Source organism: Zophobas morio, unplaced genomic scaffold (assembly GCF_036711695.1).
Source record: "Zophobas morio isolate AGI-343-1 ecotype UQ-CSIRO unplaced genomic scaffold, CSIRO_AGI_Zmor_V1 ptg000046l, whole genome shotgun sequence".
Taxonomy (NCBI): Eukaryota; Metazoa; Arthropoda; class Insecta; order Coleoptera; family Tenebrionidae; genus Zophobas; species Zophobas morio.
In genome coordinates, this window is record NW_026972151.1 from 3,061,283 (window position 1) to 3,088,438 (window position 27,156).

Genomic DNA, 27,156 nt, shown 5'->3' on the forward strand with positions numbered 1-27,156 from the left:
ATGCTATAACGAAGCACGTCGAGATGCTTTAGCGCAGGGAACAGATGGATTTTAAAATTTATAAATTTCAGCGGTAATAGGGTTGAAAAAATGGAGATATTAATGTCAGGAGGATGCAGTTGAACTATAAATTTATTTTATGCAGAGGGTGCAGAAAAATCATGGCGTGCTTCCTGCACCCTGGAGTAAATTTGTGTTAGTTTTTTATAACGCAGTAAATTAATTTAGCCACAGCAGCTTTTACGAACAAATCGAAAACATTTTGAAACGTACTTTTTGCAAAAGTTGGTTATATAACGAAATGAACACCAAACAAACATTTTCAGTGCCTGCATTCTCTTCGTGGAGTAGCTTTACTACAGAACTACAATTTTGGAAATTTTCGATTTGTGACACGATGTATTTGTTTGCATGTTTATTTTGAAAATTTCGTGTTTTAATTTTAAAGAAAGGCCTCAAAAATTGTGCCCAAATATGTTCACAATTATTTTGGATGTTTATATAGACCGATGTACACATGGTCAAATTAATATGGATCTGTGTACAATAGATTTATTTATTTTAGCTAACAACTTAAGTCATTGTTGTCTGTGCCAACATATTTTGCTTATATCAGACATTCGGAACAATAATTTGTGAATTAAGATTAACACAGTTTGTTAAGTACACACCCCCAACACAAAAAGAATGAGCCCTTAAAAAATCTGAAATTGGTTGAGATTCGCTGCGACGGTCGACTCGGCGTCCACATCATCGTGCGAACCAAACTAATTCCTACGGCAACTGCGTTCTGACTTGATGATTTTGAAATGGCTGAAGTGATTAAAAATTAAAAAGTACCAACATACCTTTTCTGAAACATAGCCAGCTGGGATCACAGATTGTGTTGCTCACCCTTTATAAACGTAATGCTAAAGAGGCATTTTAGTTCGTTTTCGGTTAATGAAGTTAAAATTATTGAGTTACTTAAAAAACGTTCCGACCGTTAAAAAGTTGTTAATTGTACTTTATACGGTCTATGGCTCCATCAGATTTGAAATTTTCCACAACTGTCAATAAACGAACTAAATACTGTTATTTTGATTATGAATTGATTATGCCGTAAACAGACAGATTATAAACGAAGAAATATAATTCTAATGTTATTTAAAAAGAAATATCCACATCTCCAAAGCACAGTTGATTAGCCGGTCTAGTTTCTTAGATAAGTTATAAAAATTGACTACATAAATTGTATTTTCTACGGTAATGCTTACATGATTAAAGGAAAAATTTGGTCACATTTTAGATGGATGTATGAATATCATGTACATGGTAAAACGCTACCTAACATTTGTTTAATCACCCCCACCAACTAACAATCTGAAGACGTCATAAATGTTATACACTTGTGATTTATGAATTAAGTTTTTCCCCAACTACACAACATTTTTTTCACAAAAAAATTCACAGCGTAAATAACCTTTTACAAACAATGCCGAGCACGAAGATTCCGGGGCACACAGTTTGGGCTCGCCGTACTCAAATTATTATCTATATTGTTTTTACCTTATATAATTTATCATAAAAAAAAAAAAATTTCGAAAAATAAAATTTCATCATTTTTCAAAGAAGCGAGATATGTTGTACCTATGTATGTTCAGAACAGAGGAAAGTTCTATCAAATAACTTTCGATCAAGTTTTACTTCTCGCGCGTAAGCCAAGGATACTGTAATCGAATTCATCGGACAACTGACCACTTTCATGTTTTCTCGACATTCCGTGACCCCTAAAGTACGAAAAAACAGTCCCGTATGTCGGTCTGTCTGTCTGTCTGCCGTCTGTCCGGATTTTTACTAAACAGGTAATCAGTGGCGGCGTAGCGTGGTTTGGCACCCAGGGCAGTTTTCTGTTGAGCACCCCCCCCCACCCCATCCCCCATATAATAAAACAACAAATACTAAACGTGCTTGGCAAAATATTCTGTGACGTCATCAAAATTTACTTTCCTCTCTTTTTCAACTGATAAAATGAAAATTGCCATTTATAAACTCCGTTGCCAAGTTGCCGTTAATAGTGACTTTGATGTTCAATTTTTGCCGTATTTTAATGAGTTGTAGAAGAAAAATGGAAGATTTAAGTTGATTACTACAAAAATTTACCATTTTACCTATGTTTTAAACTTCTTTCTTCGAAATAAGTCTACACATACAAAGAAAAAAAGACAAAATGTAGCCCCACTCACCGACCCTATCTCAATTGTGATGATTTTTTTTTAATCGTCGAGAGTCAAAGGAGCGGAATTTATCACATTTTTTGGAGTATCGTGTTATTCAAAGAATACTATGTAAGTATATTAAGAAAAAATTAAAGCCAAAGATTAAGCCCTACTCATACCTACCCTGATCTAAATAGTAATGAAGTTTTCATTCGTTGGCAGGCCTAGGGGCGAAGCCTAATTGCAAAATCCATATTTCCTTACAAAAATTTGCCATATTAAACTTATTTTAAGTTTCTAGCAATAAAAAAAAATCATCACAATTCAGATGGGGTAGGTGGGCGGGGTTTATATTTAGCCTTTTTTTCTTAATGTCTTTGAACAACACGATACTCATGTTTTTAATTTCTGGTAAAGAAATAAGTATTTTGCAGTTAAGCTTCGTCCCCTTGACTCACAGCGAATAAAAAAAATCATCACAATTGGGAATGGGTGGGTAGGCGGGCTTACATTTTGCCTTTTTGTTTTAAATAAATATGTAACTGCAAAATACTTCTTTACAAGAAATTAAAAACATGTTTTTGAGTATCGTGTTGTACAGGGTCATTATAAAATATTGTAGTCAACTCACCTATGAAAAACAAATGAAATTTTTCTCGTGCCGCTAATCACCAAAATGATTTGAACTGTTTTGAAATGTCACGAACGTCCAAACAAATCTGTCAGATGTGTCAAAAATTGAAATGCCCGGTTCGCGGTTTAAATTCATTTTAAATAGACACGAAAAGACGCCAGGCCAGAGCATTAAGGGTTGCAGTGTTATCGGGCATTTGTGAACGCCACTGCAATACATTTCAGTTTCAAAAATTGTAAATTGTCAGAAAAACGTTTAAGGGCTTTGTCATGAATTACACCTTGGAAAGTCGATTGGAGTTGAACAGAATAAATCATCTGGTCTGTTTTGCAAAGAAGCAATAATTTTTCAAATAATGAAATCCAAAAAGTGAGGTTAAGTTTGTCGAAACCAATGAACACGGTAATTATTTAAAAAATTACATTTTTATAGGTACCCTGAAGGTAAAAATTGTGAAAAATCACGTAATGGACAATGGCAGAGCAAGTCTTATCACAGTTAACGAACACTATGAGTACCTAATGAGTTTTTGCAGTAAATAATTTTGCCAAAGTTGTGATCCCGCGAAAGTTCTGTTTGTAAATTGAAAGGAATCGTCAAAATATTGGTGCAGACATGGTTTGTGACCGGTGCTTTTCTCTTGAAAAAACACAACTGAAATCCTTGATCTTCATCCCTACAATAGGTGAAAACTGCTATGTCCAAACATTACCTTCAGCTTTGCAGTTTCTAGATATCTGAAACATGCCAGATCTGTATAACAGGAATGTCAAAGAGGTTCTACCCAAAACACGCCCACATGGCCATCCTAATATCAAGATTTTTCAAAATTTCTATAAGAAAAAAGATGAAAAAACCAATAAAATTTCAGGAGCATAGTGTTAAGAGTTCTGTAGCTGATTATGAGATCTCTTGAAACAACAGAATGTTTAATAAAGATTTTTAACTTTCCTAATAGTAAAATTACAATTATTACTAAACAGTAAGTTGAAGTAAGTTTTAAATTAAGAGAATGCAACTAACACCAAAAGAAAAATGAAAGTTACTGAAAATAAAAAACTTTATTGCAGTACCTACATACACTTTCTACATCTAATTTTGTTTATTGATCACATTCATTTACTTGAAAAAGTATCAGGCCTATGAATCGTCGTCTGCTAACCACACACCAACCTTCATTGCGTGTGATGGTGTTTCTTCAAAAGCGTGAGTATTTTCTATACACCAAATTCTGAAGTTCTGTCAGTTGACATAATAGCCTAACAGATGAAACCAGGCTTCATCAGAAAAGAACGACAAATCGAGAATCCCGTTATCGTCCATATCAGCTTGAAACCAACTACACTACCCAACGCGGCAAGGAAAATCAGCTGGTTGCAGCTCCTGAACCAACAAAATCTTGTATGGATGCATATGTAACTTCTCTTTTACGATTTTCTGACATGGGCTGTATGGTACTCCGGACAGTAAAGATTTTTGACAAAGCTTTATTCGGACTTTGTTCCATTCTCATCCTTAAATCTTCAACAACGTCTTCACTAACTTGAGGTCTCCCCGTCGGTTTTCACTTAGAAATGCTACCAGTGTCGTTAAATCTGGCCATAATTCGCCATATAGCGTCTTCAAAGATTCTTCATCAATGACAACAGAACATTTCACTAGATACTCGTTTTTAGACGCCTCCACAGAGTACACTCCATCCCCATCCTCATTTAACACCCCATTACGGTAATAGGCATGATGATTGCGCCAAAGAACTAAAAAAATCATTTGTAACACTGACCATAGTTATTCCTCTCTGTTCATTACCTGAGATTATTCCACAATGATCTGTAATTTTGATAAAAACTGTTTTTTGAGACACTTATTAAAGTTCTAACAAAGGGGAAGACAGCAAAAATGAAAACAAGACAAGTCAATTAACGCACAAAGTGAGGGAAAACGTACCAGTACAAACGAAAAAATTATTGACATCTGACAGAATTTGATGAAGCGTTGAAACAGTGCAGCCGCTAATGTCAACTAATGTGGCGCTAAAAATAAAAACTCCAATATTAGTGTAATCCTTTCCACAAAACTGAAAAAGGCGGCACAAAATGTCACCAAAATCATGGCCTTCTTCGACTACAATATTTTATAATGACCCTGTATAAAGAATACACATACATTATGTATATTAAGAAAAAAAGGCAAAATATAAAACCCCGCCCACCCGACCCATCTCAATTGTGGTGATTTTTTTATTCTGAGAAACTTAAAACACATTTCAAATGCTACATTTTTTCAGGGCAATACGGATTTTGCAATTAGGCCCCGCCCCTTGGTCTGACAACCAATGAAATAAAGGATGAAAGGATAGGTGGGGCTTCTCTTTTGGTTTTCTTTTTTAATTAATACATTTAGTTTTCTTTATATATTGTGTTCCCAGTTTAAAGTGGTTTTTATGACAAGATAATAAACATTATCACCGCATTATTACTCCACGCAGGGGTTCGACCATGCTCTCCGCAAACTGGTCTTCTTGGTGATCTGTACAGGTCCGGCATTGGCCGAATGCGTTGCACCGCTTTGAATTTACTATACTTATAGGACAAGTTTTCTAATATGACGGACAATATGAGTTGAATAACAAAGTACGGCCCTGCAAGAAACCGACTACTTTTTTTCTTAATATATATAGCCATCTTTTCACAACAAGAAATTTAAAACGTTATTATTATTATTAAATGTAACTTTCCTAACGGGATAACCCACTTTATAGGGAAAGTGAAAAAAAAGGGAAAAGTTATTAAATTGGGCATATCAGACGAAAAGACATAACTTTAGTTTGTAGATTAAAAATAATACGAGCTAACACACTATACAGTCGTCGGCATTTCGATTTAACCACTCCCTAGTGTAAGTTTTCAAAATTTCGCTGGTGTAAACGGCTTTCCGTACCATTTTAGAGAGAAAATGGCCAACGATTAATGACATTAGTTACTTTTTTTTGACATTTGTTTGATCGCCGTCTTACAAGGTTCTGTGCTTACAAGGCGACGGCTTATTAATTAAGGGGCTCTTTTATGTGGGTTAGAGGTTAGGGTATTTTCAGTGCACATACACCGACATTATCAAACTGTGGAATCGAAAGTGCAGTATAAATCTGCACTGCCACAATTGATGGTGTAAGCAGTTAACAGTTTACCATCTCGTTAACAAAAGGTGGACATCAATAAAATGGGCAAGTACGACTCAAAGGTATAGTGAAAATTGGAACTTTTATTTGTATTTTTACCTATCTATGTACAAGGATGGTGTACGAAGAATGACCACATGACTGGCAGTTCATATTAATATTTCCATCAGTCTTATTTGTGCTGCCATGGACGATACTGACTTATGGCTTGGTTCTTCTGAATCACAGAACTCTGGTGCTTGTACTAATAATGCGTCATTAGAAGATTTACACATTTTAATGAAATGTTGAGTATTTTGAGCCCACTGTATACAAATAAATATGAGAAAATTGTAGGTTATAATTTATAAGAAACTACATGAAGTATTTAAAGAGATAAAGCGTGAAGCAAAAGGAAGTGATGTAAAGAAGCAGATCAATTCACTAAGGTTGAATCACAGGAGGGAATTAAATAAAATGAAATGTTCTAAATGTGATAGAAAGACAATTCTCAATGAACATAATTTATAGGAACATAAACAGTAGTCTCAACTGTTACAAATCAGTGTATTGTCAAAAACTTTAACAATGGAATAAAACAGGAACAACTAACTAACTCATTAATACAATAATTGTTAAAAGGTGTGACATTTATTTACTTAGCAAGGTAAATTAATCATCTATTACCTCTACAATAATAGTTTCTATATCATTCTCTGCATTCATCCATTCACACATCTCAACATCATCTACACAAAGCTGCTGGCCTTCTTCAATATTGCGTCTAAATAAACAAATGTCACATCTTCTTCCATTAACTGTATGTAACGCCTTAAAAATTTAATTTTTAATCCCTGTAAGCGGGGCGACTCAATTATAATTTTCCTGTTTTCAACTTTTTTAAAATTGTAACCCATGGATTTAATAACCCTTCGTAGAGTCCGGATACTTGCGTTGTAATTAGGATTTTCTGTGGCAAAATTAAATAAATCCTGAATTGTAAAACTCATTCTGACGATTTTTTTCGAATATGTGAAAGTTTAGGTATTCTTTGAATTCAAAATCCGTAAACCATTTTGACTTCTTTCGTGGGGAAGGTCTAGGATCTTTGGGAAGTTGTCCGGATTTGTGTTGGAGTAAAAGCGTTCTTATTTGACTTCTTGAACACTGCAGGAAAATGAGCTGGTTAATGATAGGATAAAAGGATGTTACTGAGTCACTGGTTGGTGTGAAAAATGGACAACGTGAACTGTGTGGTGGACAAGTAACGTTGGAAATGTTATAGTTACTACCAAGATTTCGTACTGAAAAAATATTCGCTAGTCGTAACTCGTGTTCACGCTGGGAAGACGAAGGATATGCCCGTTGAAACTCTTCGTAACATTTTACAATAGCAGCTTTTATTTGTTTTTTGAACAAAGTTCGCGTTCTTGGCTTCATAATAATTATTTTCAAATTGAAACGCTCTCTTTTTGAATTTGAAGCACGCTGCGCTAGTTCGAACTTGTTTGAGTCGTTTACGAGTCGTTTGACGTTATTGTCGGTTACAAACGTCAAAGCGCTGCCAATCCGAGGGGCTTAAAATTACCATGGCAATAATACCAACCTGACGTTTTAACAAGTGGTTTTATCCATTTGCCGACGACTATACACCATATTCATCAGTAATACAAGCAGCAATGCTAGCATTTTTAACATAAATATCACAGTCCTTTGATATTTTGTTGTACACTGTGCACATAGCAACAATCGCAGATTTTTGAAGTAAACGATTGTTACAAGAGGGACAATAAAATAGTTTGTGTTGGCGAACATTAAATCTCGGTGTATGAAAGTTTACCAAGCAACCACGCGCAATCATTTTATAGTTAATTAAATTTAAAATGAATCTTAACCTAAAATTAGTCTTCTCGTATTTAGAGAGGAGAAGTTGAATCTACTTAACAGCTGTAAATGCCGATGTCCTCTAACAGAATATACATTACAATTACGCCCCGCCCATTGGTCTGACAACGAATGAAAAGTTCATCACGATTGAGATCAAGACGGATGGGTGGAGCTTCTCTTTTGGTTTTCTTTTTTAATTAATACATTTAGTTTTCTGTGAATAACACGATTATTTAAGAACATATTTCACATGATAATTTGTCGTAGAAAAATAATGATTTTACAGTCAAGCTCCGCCTTCTTGGCTAACGACGAATAGACAAAAATCATCAGAATTGAGATAGGGCGGGTGGGCGGGGTTTATATATTGCCGTTTTTTTCGTAACATACATAGCCATCCTTTCGCAACAAGCAACTTAAAACATGTTTAAAATGGAACATGTGTATAAGGAAATGTCGATTTTGCAATTAGGCTCCGCCCCATAATTGCGAAATCCATATTTCTTTGCAAAAACCATTTTAACCATGTTTTAAGTTATTTAAGAGATTATTTTCACTTCCCAAGCGTAAGCTAAGGAAGTATTGTAATCAAGTCCGTCGGCCCACTCTCTACTTTTACATTTTGTCAAGCTTTGATGACCCCTAGAGTACAAAGAAATATGTCACCCCTTTTCGTCTGTCTGTCTGTCTGTCTGTCTGTCTGTCCGTCTGTCTGCCGTCAATGTGGTTTTTTATGTTTTTACAGAGTGATTCTTCTGTAAGTATTCTTTGGCTGTGAAAGTGAGTTGTCGTTGTCACCCCTTGGTGCTTGGTACCCAGGCCGAACCGCCCCCATCGCCCTCCCTTTACGCCGCTACTACAGATAATCTCCGAAACTACTGGACCGATTGTTGACAAATTTTATATGTATATTAGAAATACCGTGTAGATCGTAAAATGCTAACCAAAATTTGTCTAGTCACCCCCACCCACAACGCGATGACATTTCTTCAAAATTACATACAATAAACCAAACTTAAATTTTACAAAATATTTATATACTCCTGGGTTTTACGAATACCCCCTGTTTTTGTTTATTATTATTAATTGTAATTGTTATTACTTATTTTAATTTTCAGTTGTTTTGTTATAACATTGCTGTGGAGAAATCTGTTGGGCAATAAAGATTTATTTATTTATTTATTTATTTATTTATTTATTTATTTATTTATTTATTTATTTATTTATTTATTTATTTATTTATTTATTTATTTATTTATTTATTTATTTATTTATTTATTTATTTATTTATTGTTTAAACCGTCTTGTTTTTTAATCAGATGATACGTAGGTACTCAAACCAAACTAACGATTCTGTGGTGGGAGGTCTAGTTTGTTTCCAAATTTATTAATAATAAAATAATTATTGTCATAACAACAGCTCTTCATCCAAAATACTCCTAATATTCTTAGCGTTTTACTCCATTGTAGCTTAATTAATTAATCAGTCCTATCCTTTGTATTAAGGAGACATAATCAATTAAACTTCAGTTTTTAACACAGATACTTTCGGCCGGTGATGCTTGGTATCTGAATCGACGTATTCTTTCCAAGTATAAACATAAACACTTGAAGTTACACATGTTATTATTGAGAGTACATTTTTTCCCTTTAGTTTTCTGCTTTATATTGTCCACACTCGTTTTACTTTATTCTTGTACGACAAATTGTAAAATGTTCTTTTATGTATTTTTTATTATCCCAAGATAACCAGTGCAAGTATTATTAAAAATATAGGTAGATAATTAACTACAAATAAAGGAGCATGACACGCTATAAATTTCAAAAAAAAATTTAACGAAATTTTTATATGACGTCACCAACATTTTACTTCCCAACCGTAAATGGAGAAGTATTTTATTATTATAACCCCTAAAGTAGTTTGTCTGTCTGCCTGCCTGTCTGCCGTCTGTCCGGATTTTTATTAGAAAGATAATCTCCGAAAGTCCTGGACCAATTGTTGTCAAATTTTATAAGTTTTATAACTTTGTCTAATCATCCTCATCAATAATGTGATGACGTCACCTCAACATAGTACTTGTGATTTATCATTGCATTCATATTTTTTAGCTTAGCTTATACAGATGGCTCAAAAAATTAATGAATGAGGCAATTTATTTTATTCATTAAATGAGAAACGGCTCATTCCATTTTCCCAGAAAATTTTGCGATTATTATTTTTAGTATTACACTGCACCAATCTAGGTTGATATTACCTGACCTTGCAAAAATGTTGACGTCATCACAAAACTGTGTAAAATAGAAACTCAACTCGAAAATGCTGGATATGTTTCAATGTACTTTAGGTGCGAGGGAAGTTCTGTCGAAACAACTTTCGACCAATTTTTTCAAAATATGAACTGATGCATTCTGATTAGCTATTCACTATATTGGCGATAAGCGCGCATACAATTTTAGACCAATTGATTTTATAGCTAAGATAAATATTAGTAAAATAAAGTTAAAAATAGAAATTTATTAATAAATTACCGATATGTTGTTTTGCGTATTTTAAATAGAATTTTGGTTAACGTTTTACCATCTACACAATCTTCTTAAAATATGTCCAAAATTTTACAACAATCAGTTGAATAGTTTCAGAAATTTTCTGTCTAATAGAATCGTGAACAGGCGAGAAGAGACGACAGACAGACGGAAACGGAAGACCTGCGTTTTTGCATTGTACGAGAAATGAAACGTCAGAATTGATCATTTGTCAAACAGATCCTATCGTAAGTAAAAACAGATGCAAGTACGAACATTTGCATTTTTGTGTCTTACAACTGGCAAAAATCAAGTACGGCATGATAGATTACATTTTAGGTTTTTATTTTTCATGTTTCGATTTTTTACTTTTTTGAGTTTTATTTCTTTCCCTTTATTAATTCATCTCATAACTCTTTGTTCATCAGCTATAAAATAAAAATAAAATTAAATATTCAATGAGAAAAGAGACCTAACGATATGCATATAGCAAAAAGAATTTTAAGTACGACTTTTAATTTATGTTTAAACGAAAATCAAAGATTATAACACTAATAAATTAAAGAAAAAAAAATGTACATATGGAAAAATATTTAAATGCAACTAAAAAATTTATATATGGACAAAAAACCGGTCAGCCCGAAATATTTAGCAAAACCACGTTAACAATTATATATTGGCTAGTGAAATATTTCAGGGTAGCCGCTTTTTTTGCCGATCACTATATTTATTACTCATAACTAGCATAATATTGTAATGTATTTATCTAAGGGATTTTCAGTTATTCCCACCTCCTGGGAAAATAAACAGTACAGAAAAAAAAACTTGTGGAAAACATGTCAGTATTAATAAATAGCTGTGACATGAACGAAACACAAAAATAGTTCAATATAATTAATAGACAAATTAAACTAAAGTTTAGTGTCAAAAAAAAAAGATTAATGCACAATGAAACAGAATTTCATTTATTGAAGAGTTTATGACAAAGGACGCTCTTGCATAAACCAGACATTCATTAATATCAGCTAGTTTATTAATAGAAGAAATGTGTTTCTCCCTATTAGACTTAGCATTAATCATTAATACAAATAAAAATCTAATGAACGTCATTAATACTTTTTCTTCGATTGACTCATTTATTTTTTTCCTTGTTGCGCCATATTTAGAATAAAGCTACTAATATTTAATGAATATAAAAAGTGAATCGATGTTATTAATAGCTTTACCTTGATTGACTCATTCAAGGAATCAAATTTTTATTTCTTTTCTTGTCAATTAAATTTCGGGAACAATAAAAAATCGTCTTAATCTAATAACGGCTTTATCTTGCAAATCCTCCAAATGAAGTTCAGCTCGTGCATTTTTGAGGCAAATTATCAGTTTGTTTTTTCCGCTCTGAATAATAACGCAATTACAATGTAAATTCAGTTAGTAAACTTACATGAAGTTTTCTTCCGAACTAGCCAGTTCGGCAACTTATTTAGAGTTAATTAATTTTTAATTAAATGAAATTACCCAGTCAGTATAGTGCATGTTTTATTTTTATCTAATTGAGTAATTGTAAGTCATAAATTTGCAATTACGATGCATTGCCACTGCGAATCGATATTTTAAAATCTGCGCTTAACTAATTACAAATTTACAAGACACGAAACATTCATCGTTTAACTTTTAATTAGCAAAGAGTCATATTACTTCCTGAGAGATGCTCAACACTTTCTACAAAAAATTAAAAGCTCAGTGCTCCGTTAACCTAAAGTCCGTTGTTTTCTCATTGTGCAATCGCTTTGTTAATCGGATAAAGCAATTTTCGCAGGTCTGTAATTACTAAAGGTAAATTCTATGCGAAATTTTAACAAAACAAATTAATATGTTTGGTAAACTCTCTCCTTTATTAAATAAACTTATCTGAATGTAAATTTGTATAATGATATTTTATGCTACGTTAAAGTTTACGCACTAATTTCGCGGAGATGTCGTTTTTTGTTGTTTAACCTTTACTAATTTGTATTATACACACCACAAACAGGAGGAAATGATTTCATAGAGTTTCAGATTATGAGGTATGAGAGTGAGTGGGGCGGTGCGTCTGAAAAAGGAGAAAGGCTGCTATTGACTAACCTGAGCCTATTTTAGTGACTATAGAATATTAATGAAAATTTACTTATATAACGTGGAAAAGGGAGCAAGGAAAGGCAAACGAGAGTCGACCCACGTTTCGTAAAAGTTTTACCTGGGACTTTTAGCTCACAAATGAACATATTCAAATTTTAAATGCTGATCCACAATATGTTCTAATCTTGATCAATTTCCAAAGATCATCTCCTAAATTCAAATCCGGCGATTTTTCTTATTTGTTATTATATTATATTGGAAGCAGATATGCAAACACAATTACATTAATTATTATTGTTAATTTTAAATGTCAGAAAGCTCGGGCCACTGCAATATTTCTTTGCTGCCTGTCAAAAATAATTAATAATATATAATAAATTTTTTTTTATCCAAAAAACTTTTATTATGAAAATTGGATCAATAATAGAGGCCCCATTCGAAGGCCAGCTAGTAGCTCAGATTTAAGTCTCTTAGATTTATTACTGTAGCGATACATAAAATATTTGGCGTATTTACAAACTTCGCCTGATTTAGAAGATTAGAAAAACTAAATTAGGAATGTCTAACCCTTTTTGAGACGTGCTACGTTACTAACTACTTTATTAATTAATTAATTACTTATTTTGAAATATATTTTAATATCTTTTTGTTAAACAAACTTGTAGTACTATCTATATTTCCGTCAAGTTCATCTTTTTTTTATATTTATGAATTATTTTCCATCGACTGAAAATGAAATCAACCAAATGTTTATATTATTGTAATCGTAATTTAATGATCTACCAAAATTTGCTAAAAATGGATGCCTTGCAATTTAAATATATATGGATTTCCGTCGCGACACCGACACCATATATGCGTCATATTTGCAGTGTACTAAGTTAAACTTCCCCTTCAGGCCAAAAACAATGGTGTTTACAGAATCTCAATATCTCTATTCATTCTCAAGATATTAGGCCGCGAAGTTTTGTCTGGAATTTCCTGTATATACAGGGTGAGTGTTTTGTTTACGAAGCATAACATACAACTTTTTCTATTTAGTAGAATACCGTACATATTTTTACATACTCTTATTATTTATTTTCTCCCCAAGGTCTGTATCATAATTTATTTTTGAAATTTTATATTATTCCAATTTATTTGAATTCTTTAAGCAATATCACAAAATAATTGCAATAACGTTATTTTTAGGATCCGTGTTGAAATATTTTATAAAAAGATTAACAGAGGTAGGCGCTTTGTTATGGTAACAATTAAATAATATTTTAATACACAGGCTGTTTATAACAAAAATTTTAACTCTACAACGCAACATTCGGTATTTTATTACTACATCTTACTTTATTTTTTATTCTCTTTCTTTTAAAATGTCGGTGTGTCCCTTAAAAACAATAAAAATCTTAATAACTCAACTTTAAATATAGAAAAAAGAAAGAGAACAAAAAAACAGAATAAGATCCACAGGCTGTTTGTTCTATTTCAAAAAACTGAAATTGTTATGATTTATTTTGTATTAAAACCCAAATTTATTTATACCACAAAAGAGCGTATCTTTATTTATCTCTCCAGGAAATATTGTGACCACGATTTTAAAAATAACCTTATTGAGATTTTTTGTGAATAACTTGGCAACGTCGCATTGGAATTTCGAAAATAAACTATGATATTAAAGCCTAAGAAGAAGTCAATCACATCATCTAAAAATATGTACGGTAATCTATTTGAAAAAACTAAGTTGTGTGTTACCTCTTAAAAACAGAACACACTGTACAGTTGAAAATAATTTAGTATATGTTTCAAAAAACTGTACAACTTTAGTCTCAGACTTTTTTCTATTTTTAATAATAATCATTGAGGTATCAAGGAGCGCGCGCTTAGTGACGCATTCTGTATACAGGGTGTTATTGAAAGGTACGTACAACAAAATTGTCAGTTATTCGCGAAGTCTAAATCCTAGCAACTCTAACAATAAAACTGTTGTCAAGACTAAATGTTGCTATAGAAGCGAAAGATGATCTTTTTATCAGAGGCGTACAACGAATTCGGACATAAATTTTAATAATTTTTATCTCTAAAAGGAGAACACCTTTACCTGAATTTTTTTTACTTTTAGCACCCATACTTCTAGACTAATTGCCGATTTTATTTTGTACGTACCTTTCAATAACACGCTGTATATTATTATATTGGCCCAAGGGTTTTTATAATTACTTTGCTTCTGCTTAACAAAAAATTATGAACGACGTATCATCGAGTTCGTGCGCTATATTTCGACCATCCTGCATAATATATTATATGTATATGTACACATATACAGAGTAAGCTGATTAGTATGGTCCTCCACAGTTAATTAATTGTTCGAGATAGAAATCAATCGATACCAAAGTTGTACACTCCTTTGAGCTAAACTTATTATCAACTATACAGAATGTTCTATGTTTGAGAAGAAATATACAACTTAGCTCTTTTAAGCTTTTCTTAGGTTTTACAAGTACGTATATATATTTCATTTTTGAAATACGACGTTGCCAAGGTGTTCCAGTTTTCGTGAAAAATAAAATCTAAAGATTTTCAAAAAACACCTTCGTTACAATATTTTGTGGGCAGATAAATAAAAACAGAGATACAGTAAGGCTCAAGTTTTTACTTACGCTTTATCGTAATATCAAACAATTTGAGCCTTAACTGTAAAGCTGTTTCTTCATATAGAGCATCCTGTATTTTATTAGTATAGCATCTTACTTTGTTCTTCGTCCTCTTTTCTTTTCTTTAACTATTTTTTGTGCCTAAAGCGAAATATATTTGTTAAAATATAATATACAGTGTGTCCCAGGATTGAGTTTTAAATAATGCATTTTTTTATTAATTCAATTTTTATTGCGATAATTTAATTAAAAAAACTTCATTGTTGTTACTTTTTAAACACATGTTTATACTTCGGGAGTTTTAATTGCAGAATTAGATATGTTAGACGGAAAATACCGAGTGATATTAATGTTTGTGACTATTTTTGTCAAGTTGGCAGCATATTTAATATTAATAACTAAGTTAGTAGCTGCCATTGTCTCAACCAATCAGTACGTTTGTTAACCCTGCTAATGACAAAATTGACAACTGTGAACTGACATAATAGCTGAGCTGCCAATAATCCAGAATTGCCAACACAAAAGTTGGTCGAAGGTTAATCCGACAGAACTTTCATCACTCCTGAAGTACAATAAAACAAATCCAGTTTTTTCGAAAAATTATAAAATTTGATTATGGCAATTTTATTTTTTTATGAGAACCCTTATACATTAAAGTAAAGATAAGTATGTAACGTTAAGTAAATGTAATGAAGCGTGCTGTGCGTACGTTTCAAATGAGTTTTCCCTTATCACTTTGAATAGGTGCACAGTGTAATACTAATGATAATAGTATTATATTCGCAAATTTTCAAGAAAATGGAGTAAAAATAAAATAAACTGACTTATTCATTAATTTTTGTGAGTTAACCTGTATAAGAAATTTAAAAACTTTTAATCATATTTTGTACATTTTGGATTTTGGATAGGATTTATTACCAAATTTTGAGATGACGTCATCAGTTTTTTGAGGGGGATAAACAGAAATATTTAGATTAAAAATTTACCATGCTTACGATAAGTTTAAAACATCAGCAAAATTTTTAAGCAATTGGTGGACTTCCGGATTTAGTCAGTAAAATAAATTGACTCTTTCATTAATTTTTCAGAGAGCAAAATTTTGAGATGACGTCATGAATTTCTTGGGAAGGGATAAATGAAATAAGTTTTGCAGTTTCAAAGTTAGATTGCAAAATATTGGTATACAGTTTAGAATTTTTTTCTAAAAATTCTGGATATCCAAATTTTAGTTAGCGTTTAACAATCTATATGACACTCTTAATATATGTACAAAATTTGACAACAATCGATGTGGTAGTTTCGAAGATTGCCTGTCTAATAAAGATGGATGCACTTTTTTCGTACTCTAGAGGTCATGACAGGTCGAGAAAATATAAAGGTAATAGTCACCTGGTATCAATGTATTAAAATAGTATACATCACAAAAGTGCCAGTAACTACTGAAGTGAGGGCCACGTGTATAAAAAACTAAATAAAGCTTCCAGGAAGATCGAGATATTGTCAGTTCAAGGATGGTAAAGCTCGCGGAGTGAACCGTTGTCTCTTTAAATCAATACTTATATTTAACATTTTTGAAAGGAAACAGAATGCTTCAAACTCTATCTAAAGCCCGTTCCGCTTTGCCTTGGCAGCGTACGAAATCCGTAGGCAATGCATTTTGTATGGGAGAATTCGTGGCGGTGTTGTCAATGATTCAAAAACCTACGGATTTCTGAAGAATTTTATACGTGAATTTTACGTATGTCGATTTTGTATTCAATATTCATATTTTTAAAATTTCATTTTTCTGAAATTTAAAAACAGTAAAAGTTACATTATTAGAATTAGTAGTGTGTGGTTATATATTTTAGTTAAAAAACTAAGACAAAATTTTGAATAGTTGTTTGAAATATGACGTGATAAAAAACAAACAAAAATCGCAATTTTAAAATTATGAAAATTCAAAAAATAATTCTATTTACTATGACATTTTTAATTTATATAAATCAAATTTTAGCACAAACAGAAGCGGAATGACAAAAACTTTATGATAATTTGTGTATGATTCATGTATCAACTTCTTCAGAAATCGGTAGGTTTCTGGATAATTGACAACACTGCCCGAAATCTCCGTTTAAAATACATTGCTTACGAGTTTTGCACTCTCCCAATTCAAACCGGAACGCACAATAGACCGTGAATCTGTTAATTCCAGTGGTCTATTGTTAAAATGCATTTAATGATAACTCAAGACGATTTTCATTTATTCCTTTTAATTAATTATTTCTGTTATTACAACACAATTATTGCAAACTACTTCGCGTTCAATTCAAGAGGGCCCTAATCGAGCAAATCCAAACCTGCAGTACTCGTCCGCATTTAATTGTGTTTTGCTTCGAACAAAGTTTCCAAATTGAGTTTCACTACAAAAGAACGAAATAAAAAAACTCACACAAGTTTTCCAATTAAAAAGCAACATGTGTTACCAATTACGCAAAAGGCACCACCGGCATCTTTGTTTTTGATCACGTGTTCACAAAGGTTTAAATTAATTCCACAACATAATCGCAATTAATTAATGCGTCAAAGTATGAATTCATTAAGAATCAAAAACCTTTTAAATGAGCGTCCCGTAATTAAGTTAAAAAATTAAGATGAGGGGGACGATAATTCATTATTTTGTGATTTTGTGCAAAAAAGAAGCACAGCTGTTACAGACACGAAATTAATTTATCCTTTTTGCTTAAAAAATTTCCGGGAAGCAATTTAGCTGAGTGGGGGAAAAATTACAAAACGATTTTTGTGTGCGATCGATCAGTTTGATAAAGGAGTGCAGATAAAGGGCTTGTGGAATTTTTCAAGTTATTGGCACGTTTTCTTTTAGTTCGTGCACTTAGAGAACGTAATCAGGTTGGAAAGTTTCCTAGATTTTGTATTACGAGGAAGTGGATGTTTTATTAAAATCTGGCCTAGTTTTCTAGAGCATTAATGAAAAGTAGATTTTCTGCGAATTCAGTCTGGCGACGGTTTTCATTTTTGTTTTCACTAATACATAGCAAAAATATTAAAAATTAATTCATTATATATGGGATTAACAAATAGCACACAAGGTGATCGTAGAAGATCATACATCAAATTGACTTTGAAATTTCGTGAATTTTGCTGCCGCATTGTGATGACTGTCACAAATATATCATAATCTAACTATCTTAAGGTTTTTCCATTACTCCATGGATTTTTCGCTGAGTTTGCTACTACTTGCTCCTCCTACATGAAAATTCGTAAAAAGAACATATTAAATTGTCTTCTGGAAAAAAAGCGAAAAGTTTACTGATTGTTGCCGATGTTATTTGTAAATTGGAAGATAAAAGAGGAAAAAGAAGAAGACATCGTATAATTTCAAGGGATAAAGATTTCGATACACCACCTGACTTAATTAAGACTAAACAATTAGGTAGAGAAATATCAAATCTGATGCTTCTTCTTTGTAGAACTTCTACATTTCGAGGATAACATTTTCAAAACTCATTCAAACATTTATCAGGTGATTAAAAAAAATGTGTTGTACCATTGGCGAGACATATCCGAATCTCAGCTTCATCATCCCACCTCTTATTAATATTAATTTTTTGGAATTATAACAAACCAAATCTTATAACAACTGCATTCTGGTATCGTTTCAGTCTTCCCTTATCTTTTTATTAATGGGTCAACTGTATAGAGGGTGAGACATTAAGCGCGCGCTCTTGGATATCTCATTAACTATTAAGAGTAGAAAAAGTCTAAGACTATATTTGTAGAATTCTTCGAGGACCATGTACTAAAATTCGCACTGTGAGAGCAATAGTCACGTAACTCAAAAACAGCATATTTTGAGTAATGATGATTTAACATTCCCAAGTTTTTTATATATTATTTGTATTTTAAATACGAAATACTTAGGAATACATTATAGTCGTACTGTCAACCTATTATTAATAGTATTTTTTTGCCTTTAGAGTAGAACCTTCTACTCGTTATAGAAAACAAGAAATTTTGACTTACGTGACTATTGCACTGGTACACAATACCAAATATTTTGACTTGCGCGTTAATAAATTTAATACAAGAGCAAACTAGCAACACATTTTAATGAAAAAAATATAACAAAATACAAAACAATGACAATATTAATTCATTCAACATCTATTATGGCTAAATTCTTATAAAATGTATGATAATCTGGTGTATTTAATTTTTTTTTACATAATAATTTTAAAAATTTTATTTCGCTCCAATTAACTTTTCCATCTTTACCATTCAAAGAAAAATTTATTCCTATGTTTTCGGTCAATTCTTTAATATTAAAAATATTCTTCTGCTCTACTTCATGAACTTTGGCTTTCCAGTTTTTCTTGCTAAAGCTATTATTGGTATCCATAACTTACTAACTTCACTTTGGGATTGTTGTTCGCCTCTTAAACTTCTGGAGTGTATCATTGGGACACTGAATGGTTATGGTTACGACATGTTTCGACTTTATTAATTAACGTCATCATCAGCTTATGTTTAACAAGATAGTAACATGGATATTAAAATTTATGAAAATACATTGATAAAATTAATAATTACGTAAAATGCCCGAGATTTATACAAAATCTGAGGACGTTAATTAATAAAGCCGAAACATGTCGTAACCATAACCATTCAGTCTCCTCATAATACACTCCAGACGTTCAAGAGGCGGACAACAACGCCAAATTAAATAAAAACTTAAACAGAATGGATCTCCAAATATTTACTAACTTCACATTTGGTTTAATTATATTAGAAGACAGTGTGTATTTTTTGTGTTCAATTTGTACCTAAATTAGTATCAGATTATCAACATCGACTGAAACATCATAAGCTTCATGATAACTTACTTAGATTTTATTCCTATTTATTTTTGAGATACGGCAGTCTTGCATTAAGTGCACATGTAACTTTCGGAAATGCAATACAAACATTTTGATTAATTTGAGCAGTACGCAGCTATTAAAAGCAGTTTATACTTACATACCTATACTAAAACTACATTAATTTTTTTATAAATTAATGATAAATTTAAGAATTCGGCAAATTTTGACTTACGTGAGTATTGCTCTCATAGTGCGAATTATTTTCCACTATGTTGCAAAGTATTCTGTTTTTGAAGCGTGATGCACAAGTTAGTTTTCTCAAAAAGAATGCCCTATATATTTTTATATATTTTGATTTTCTTAAAGGCTTTACAGTAGTATTTTTTGCAAAGGGAAGGTTCTCAAAAAATATACAGTGTTTATAAAAAATTAAATTATAACAATTTTCATATATCTCTATTTTAGTTTTTTTTACATAAAACACCATGTATTTTATTACTATCTTGTTCTGTTTTTTGTTCTCTTCTTTTTGTTAAGTATTTTGTATTTTTAAAGTTAATAGTTTTGATTTTTTACTCTTTTAAGGGATACACCGAGATATCGAAGAAAACAGAACAGAAAATAGAGTAAAATGCAATAACAAAATATAGGGTGCTCTATATGTATGACAAAACTAAAATATCAATAACACAGGCCTGCGAAATATAACTTTTAATTTCCCTTTTAAATAATATTGTTTTTTTTTAAGTATTTATGTATGCCGAATTAAAATATAACTCTAGTTTTTTTGTAGCACATCGAGATTTATTTTTATGTAGGCCTAAATATTCATAGTTTTCCAAACAATTTTTATGAAAAAATAAAATACAAAAAATATACAATTGAATGTTTATTTATTAAATGAACTAAATTAGTTATAAACAAGACTTAAAAAAACAAATAAATCAAGAAGCTTCTTTTTTTCTATCTTCAAAGCTCTGATTTAAGCGTTTTCTCTTGTATTCACGATAGGATATGTTGTTGGTGTTACATTTTTCGCATTATATCATTTTATATTTGAACAGCAAAAGTAACAATCGTCTGTACGATTTGGTGGCTCCACTCAAATCATTGCTGTCAGCAAACTTATTTGAAGAATTAACCCATTTCCGAGAAGACATTAGTAATTTTTGTTTAAATTCAGGGTAGTAAGCGCATAGTCGACACAAATAACTCTTACTAAGGTGAACACGAAATGAAATATCAACACCATTATCCATACATATTATTACCACAAAATCTAGAAGTTAATTTTTATAGTACTAAGAACAAAACTGAAAAAAATATTTTTTGCAGAAACTGTACGTGATAGAAATTTTTGCAATTTTTTTTTATACATGAGTATATGAGACCTACCGAAATTACTACTTGATTTTGTTGGGGGAAAACCATCGCAGGCCTGTGTAATTAAAAAAATTGTTGTCAATTTTTTGATTAATACTCTGTATATTAAATGTATGTTTAATTGATAGCAGAACAAAGCGTGTATATTTCTTTATCTCTCCATAAAATATTGTAACACTGATCTTTGATATTTCGTGCGTATTATTGTTAAGAATCAGTGAACTTATTTAGAGTTGCTTATACAGGCTGACCTAAAAAGAATTCATGAATGGGGTAATTTATTTTATTGATGAAATTAAGAACGGCTCATTCTATTTTCCCGCAATTTTGAGAATACAGTGTTGCCATTATTAGTATTATACTGCGCCTGTCAAAATCGCTATATGTGTCCAACTTTTGTAATTTTTGGGAAAATCTGGATTTCTTGTACCGTGCTTCAGGGGCGAGGGAAGTTCTGTCTTGACCAATTTTGTTAAATGGTAACCCTAATTTTTTCTTTATTATTTGAATGATTCTACAGAAAATGAGGATTTTCGGAAAAATTTCTATTAAAGTTGGAAAAACCAAGACTCCATTTATTAATACAGGCTGAACTTAAATTCTACAGTAAAGTACAAATAAAAGTATCGTAAATCATTAAACTAGCATCCACCAACCATTTGATAGAAACGGAAATGGGACACCTATTTTTTGGCACTCTAGGGGTCCTGAAACGTCGAGAAATCATGAAAGTAGCTAGTCATCCAATGTACCCTACTACAATACTAACTTCCTTAGCTTACGCCCGGAAAGTAAAAATCATTGATGTCGCCATTGTACAAAGACGACTGTTTGCAAAACATTAATTTTTACGTCAGAAACTGACATTTTAAAAAATAGAATTGACCTGTCCGAAGATTTTCAAGAAAACGTCAATTAACGGAATTTGAATTTATAACGAACTGATCAACCCTTTGTATGCATATACTTGAAATAAACTCGTTTCCACGCTAGATTTTTCTTGCCTTGGTTGTAAAATAGGTGGTAAGGAAAGCCGCAGGTAGGGCATAAACCAGAAAGTAATTGAAAAGTTTGGAATAGTTTAATTGAATCCAAGACGATATCAGTATAACGGCTGTTAAAATCTGTGAACAGCGTGTTGAAAATTTTCAGTATTACGGAAATAATAGTATGCTTGGATTTTTTATATACCCGGTGTCCCAGCGTACCTGTTCCACTAAAATATCTCAATTTTTTTTACAACATAAAAAATTGAAATTTGACGCGTTCAATATATTATATTAAATGGATAGATTATTGGCGTCGTATTAGTTTCACTTTCGCCGGAAATGACATTAATTTTCTTTTTTTCAATACAAAAGGGAACAATTTTTCAATACATTAAATAGTGTCCGTTTTTTGTTTTTTTTTTTTCAACTATATATCACATGATCGATATTATTTACCTGAATGCTTTAAAACGTCCTTAAAATACAAAAAAAGGGTGCGTCGACCCAGGGACGCACGGATGGAGTTTTAACTCTGCGTTGTCAATTTATATAAATTAAACACATATACATAAATACATCATTAATTTTCTCTTAAAAAATAATAAAAACCAAAAATATGATGCATTTGTATTTTTTGGCAAAATGATGATTGGATTTTTTTTTTTTGGAAATAAATGGATGAAGAAAAGATTAAAATATAAATCATTACGTTTATTCGAAAAATGATTGTATTATTATCTCTAACATTTTTTGGTACTTTTGCTATGCTATGCTATTGAAGATATCTCCAATTTAAGTGAGAGGTACAACATCGTTACCATAATTAATAATTCCCAACCACCTCGTAATGCTCTAGAAATAAATGGGACAGAGAGAGTTGGATTGAGCTGAACCAAATGTCTTACGATAAATATGTAGATACTCAGTGGGTATGGGCTTAAACACTCTTCTCAGATATGCCATGAATATGAAAAAGCATGTGGCAGAAATACTAAAAACTACATTATTGTCATTTCCAAGCCCACAATTCTGAAACTTTACCTTATGGCAATCTTAATGCTCCATATGAACAGTTTGTATATTACACAGAACAACCTTTTGTCATTATTTGAGTGATTAAGTATATTTTACACATTGATATTCCATAATAGGGAACTACAGAAGCAACCTAAAAAACAGAGGAAATTAATCATTTTGTCCCATTTATAAAGCCTTTGCCAGTTTCATGGGTTAATAATTAATTATAGGTGTAGAAAATCATCGGTTTACTTATCAGTGTTATTTTTATAGAACTATTCCTGTACTTACCAATTATATATTGGTTGTTAAAATATTCATAACTGTAATAACATACATACATACATACATATGCAATTAACATGACTGTTTTTTTTTATAATTTGAAACCATCTCATCATATTTAATTGAGGTTATCTCAGAGTTTACGTTTTCCGTTCGTTATGTCACTTTTAGTACTCTCGCGCTTGTCGCTAGTTACTACCGCTGCTAACAGGAGGCGCTGCCCGTCAATGCCTACACACACTAATGGCCTGACCGCAATATATCTTCGACCAAGAACAATTCGTCGAGGAACTTCGGCACTCAGACAGAGTTCCGAAAGTCAGCTGTGCATCACTTCTGCATCCTGAGGATCATTGTGGTCTAGATTAGATATCTCTGAATTCTGGCAGTGGGTGTAGGTTGTCTTTACTTAGAGCATCCTGGGGGTGCTAAGTGACGGAATCAGCACCACTTTATGAGGCGTTTCATGTACATATTGTTTTGATAGTTTATTTCTCTCTCTCTCTCTTACACTCACTCTCCCTTTCTATAGTGCGGCGTTATGACGATGTTCAGCCTCGATTCAGATCGGTCTCGGTGACCTCGACACCGACACCGACACCCGACACCAAGCTCGTAGTTGGAACTCGACATTCCTATTCCGGCGCGTATACGTGTTCTATATTACGACAAAAAAGGTGTTAAAACTTCAAAAGAAATTTAAAACTATACAAAAACAGTAACTTTAAATTAATTGTTCAAATTGACGACCTTCTGCTTCTAAATGACATTCTGCTCGATGAAGTAGACCCCTACTTGTTACTACTTGTAACATTTCTTGGTTAATCCTTAATACATTCTACCCTAATTTTTTGCTTAAGGTCTCCTAAGTCTCTTAGACCCGATTTATAGAAAAGGAAGTTAAAGTTAATTCGCGATTAACTTTTAACTGAGGTCTGTTGCGAGGCAACTCGTATATTTCAACCAATCACGGGCTCATATTCCACATTTTAGTTCTCTGTTAAACTAATCAAGGATTAAATATTTAACTAGCTGTTCTATAAACCGCCCCCTAGAGTTTGCTAATACACCCTATATTTTAAATCCACACAAAAAATCGACAGGTATTAGATCCGGAGATCTAGAAAGGCCACCGAATTGCTCCATTTTTGCCAATCCATCTATGAGGAAATGTATAATTCAAAAACTCTGTTATTATTCGAACGTTATGGGGTGGTGCACCATCTTGCTGGAAATACATTCTTTCTCTCACGACGAGTGGAACATCTTCTAATACAGGAAGTTCGGTTACAAGAAATTCCAAATAAATTTGCGAATTTAGCTTTTCTTTGTAAGATTTAGACCCGATAATTTGACTATTGATTTTCAACTTGTTTCATCTGACCATAAAATAGTTATTTCTTCACGTGCCTCCGTTGGGGAAACAATAAAAGCCAATCTTCTGAAGGTAAGCAGAGAAAAATGTTGTGCCTCGGTGGGATTCGAACCCCACGCCTCTCGCTCTCCGGGCAAGCATCCTTCTTTCAAAATCAGGTACTACTAAAGCTTGAAGTAAATGAATTTTGTAATCATGATATTTGGCCGTTTTAAAATTCTTTGTATAGTGGATTTTGAAATATTCGTTTCTGCACGGTAGGTATTTGCCTGCTGAAAATATGAAGATCCACATTAACCCTCCCCAAGAGACCAACAGTATGTTCTTCATTTGTTGCCGTTCTTCGTGAAATGACTGTGCGTTTCTTTTTGAAAGACCCAGACTGTTTTAAATTTTTTGCTAATTTTGTGAAAGAAATACAACTTGGTTGTTGTCTCTGCGGAAATCTTTCTTCGTATAATGTTCTGGATTGTTTTCTATTTCGCCTACACTTTCCTTAAATAAGTATCATATCTAACTTTTCGGCATTGCTGAATGTTTCGTTTTCCATTGTTTGCCACTACAATATTTAATTTATTTTAATCTAGAAATGACAAGCCAGAACACGAAAATATGGGGAAACGTTGTTTGACAAACGCCACCGTATTTTTTTGTAAACTCACAAGCATTTTAAAGCTTCTAGATGAGTAGTATTATACCGAGTCATAGATCATTAAAAAGAGAAAAAATGCTCTCTTTTACAGTACTCCAAACTGTGCTTTTTGAGATTTAGAAAAAAAGTTTGTCATTTCCGGTGAAACTGAAGCTAATAAGAAGCCAATAATCTACCCATTTAATAGATTATATTGCAAATATTGAACATACCTAAGTTCAAATTTTTATGTTAAAAAAAATTGAACTTTTAGAAATGTATACATATACGTAAATAACAATATATTATCGTCCGTTGGAAGATCGTTTAAAATTTTGATGATTAAAAAAATTCCTCTGAAACAATTTAACTCAAACAATCGAAAACAAACGCTTTCCACTAAGGTTATGATTGGTAAAAAATTTTCTGAACATACATCTTACAACGTGCCTTTAATGAGCAGAGGTAAAATAAATATATATCAAAAGAGCCAATTTCAAGCATTTTTAACGCCCTCGTTAAAAAATCATGTCTTTGAGCCGACAAATCATGTTTTGCTTTGCCTTCCTTAATAAACGAGATGTTCGAGCGATATTATATTAAAGATAATACATTATTTTACATACTGTTATTGCCCTTTCAACAAACCACTTTGTTATAGAATGCATGTTACCTTAGAAAATATTATGGATACATTTTCTCATATGATGCCTGAAGCTATTAATGCGATTATGTCGGTACGGTGTAAAATATAGTACACACTAAAGCTCCTAACATCAACACAATGCGATTATAACTAATAAAGTTACTGTCTTTAAATTTAACTCCATTGTGCTATACGTATGTGATATACGAACGTCCTTCGTCTCTGAAGCACCAGCATTACTAAATATAACACTTATTGTAACAAGATTAACTGACAGTAGTCAGTACTAGGTAAAAAGTAAAAATAAATAAATTGCATCCAACTACAAATTTATAATTGTTTAGACAATGTATTTTTAGACGTTTCAACTAGTTAGAACAATATAGCCACTGCCACAATTGTTTAAAAATATCACTTTAACTACGTTAATTGATGAAACTGGCAGAAACCCAACTCTAGTTTTACAACATCCCAATCGAACCTCTAATTGCTAATTTCCCAAGACAATCCTGCCAAGTTCCTTAAAAGCTAAAAGTACTAACTATTCTCTACGAAGTTTGAAATTTTCGCCAAAAAAACCCAAATGCAACTTTGTCTAAGTAATTAACCTTGAACTCCAGGATATATTCAACACCACTTCTCTCCACTACCCGCAATTAAAGCGAAAAGCATTCGCCACCAGCATAAAGAAAAATGTAACGCATTCCATTCAATTTCCGCTTCCAATGAAAGTCAGAAGTACTTCGTTTAAATTAGCTTCTTTACATTTAAATTTCACCAAAAGGGTAACTCGTATCCCATAAACCAAATTC

At 32.1% G+C, this 27,156-nt stretch overlaps 1 protein-coding gene and 2 long non-coding RNA genes across 6 annotated transcripts in view; 1 reads left to right on the plus strand and 2 right to left on the minus strand.

Moving 5' to 3' along the window:
• Cngl (Cyclic nucleotide-gated ion channel-like) overlaps nucleotides 1-27,156 on the minus strand; it is a 360,771-nt gene that overhangs the window by 323,949 nt on the left and 9,666 nt on the right. The gene's annotated exons all lie outside the window — the stretch shown is intronic.
• LOC135142107 (uncharacterized) lies at nucleotides 3,875-4,841 on the minus strand. The gene is made up of 2 exons (XR_010282463.1): nucleotides 4,642-4,841; nucleotides 3,875-4,589 (listed from the first exon to the last, which is right to left on the minus strand). It is a non-coding gene; the product is annotated as an uncharacterized LOC135142107 (long non-coding RNA).
• On the plus strand, nucleotides 5,802-6,958 carry LOC135142247 (uncharacterized). The gene is made up of 3 exons (XR_010282479.1): nucleotides 5,802-6,072; nucleotides 6,125-6,296; nucleotides 6,347-6,958. It is a non-coding gene; the product is annotated as an uncharacterized LOC135142247 (long non-coding RNA).